Source organism: Penaeus vannamei, chromosome 2 (assembly GCF_042767895.1).
Source record: "Penaeus vannamei isolate JL-2024 chromosome 2, ASM4276789v1, whole genome shotgun sequence".
In the NCBI taxonomy this organism is placed as follows: domain Eukaryota; kingdom Metazoa; phylum Arthropoda; class Malacostraca; order Decapoda; family Penaeidae; genus Penaeus; species Penaeus vannamei.
Window position 1 is genome coordinate 38,811,589 of NC_091550.1, and position 2,500 is coordinate 38,814,088.

The following is a 2,500-nucleotide window of genomic DNA, read 5'->3' on the forward strand; positions in this document are numbered from 1 at the left end:
ATCTTTTCCGCATGATGAAATATAAGACATGTATGCAGTTGATTTCAGTATTGAAACCATATTTCATTTGGCGACTGATAATAACCACACGTGTGTGAATATTATCTATGTGTGTATATATAAATGTATATGTAACATATATAAATATATATGTATATTTGTGTATATACACGCAAGCATATATATATTTATGTATATGCGTGTTTATATGTATAATGCGCACATACACAGTCCCTACAGAAAAAAGGTATATAACCACGGTGTATATAGATAAATGCCATTCAAAATATTTTAGAGGAATGATACATAACTTTACTCAAGAGAAAAATCTGCCTTTCTCCCTAAATGATTTTACGTATTGAACATATGGAATCGTCATTGGTATCAACGGTGATTAGTTCTAGCAAATCCCCGCGTGAGTAAAGCGTATTTGCATTTGTATCTGACCTAAACGAATCCTTCCAATTACTTTATGCATGTTGGCATACTCTTATTTCATTTCTTTTGTCTACTTATAATTGATCTTGAATTTATTTTCCATAAAAGATAAAGATAATTGTTTTTGATAATGTTAAAATTTCCACTATCACATTTTTCATTTGAGCCTCCTAAACTATTTATATTTTCCATGGACCTCCATCGCTGCCCATGCGGACCCCAAGAGTGAGACTCCAGGTTGGGAACTACTGCACGTCGACTGCGGATGTGACGTTTATGTGAGTGAAAAATTCCCACGGTCCTCGCAGTCAAGAAATCAAAATTAACCACTAAAGGCAAAGGAAATTTGGCAAAAGGATTGGGCCAACCATGGAGACCGACTGGTGTGCGGCGAGTGAAGTCAATTATCTCACTTTCGGTTAGAGTGCATGACGGCCTGATGGTCTATGGGTATGATTCTCGCTTTGGGTGTGAGAGGTCCCGGGTTCATATTTTGGAATAAAAGAGGATGTAAAAGTGCTCGCCTTGAGGGACTCTTGTGGCAGGGAGCGGAGGTGGATGCGGGTATGCGCTCCCGTCAGCGTTAACCGTCATGATATATATGTAAATATATATATATATATATATATATATATATATATATATATATATATATATATATATATATATATATGTATATACTTGTTCAGTTATTTATTGATTTAAGCTATACATTCGTATAAATATTCATCTATATATATATATATGTATGTATATTTAGATATATATTTATATACATATATATTTATATACATATACATTTATATATAAACGGAAGAAAGTATTATGAATATATAGCTATAAATACAACTATAAAATACTTTATATGATATGCAAGTATGAGTGTGTGTATTCATATATATTGATATACGTATAATATATATATATATATATATATATATATATATATATATATATATATATATATACATATACATATATATGTATGAATTTATATATGTATATATTATCCATTTATTCATATATGTGTATGTATTTATGAATGGATATATTTACATGTGTTTATATACTAACATATCTACTTATATGTGTCTATCTTTATATATATATATATATATATATATATATATATATATATATATATATATACATAATCTCACATACGTATACACAAACCCCCTATATACATATGTAAGTATATATATGCATAAATTTACGTTTATGTATATATATAAAATACATGCCTGCTTATATATATGTATATATATATACAGTATATACTGTATATATATATATATATATATATATATATATATATATATATATATATATATATTACATACTTATATATATGTAATACACACATATATGTGTATATATATGTATATGTATATGTATATGCATACATATATACATATACACATGTATACACACAAATACACGCACATACAAATATACATACACATACACATATATTTGTTTATATATATGTGTATATACATATACATACACACATATCTATATCTATCTATCTATATATATAGTTTGGAAACTAATGAGCAATTAGTATTGTGTAACGAAAATAGAGCAATTACTGGATGTATGCGTTTAATTATTGACACTGAATTGTTATCCCTGTCTCATGTTTTTTTCAATTGTTTGTCAGTGTTAATCATGTTAGTCTTTCTTATCTGTCAAGTTAGAATTCTTAGAATTTTGTCATCGAGAAATCTACAACTACTTTTGCGTCAGCAAATTCTTTGTCTTTGATTTTTAGTGTGATATGCTGTACTTGTTTTCCAGGTTGAAAATTATAATAATAACATTCCATTGATGTTTACTACTGCCTGCATTTTGATACTGCCTTTTTTTTTCTTTTTTTTTCTTTTTTTTAAGAAAGACTCGTTTTTGTCTTATTTGGTTAGGGGCGAAGATGAGGTCGGGATGCATAATGTCACCTAACTTCAACGTATTTTCTGGCTTCAAAGAAAAAATAAAATAAAATGTGGCTTTCCTAATTACTTAGATAAGTGTATACGTGAAGGTTTTAACAATGGATAAA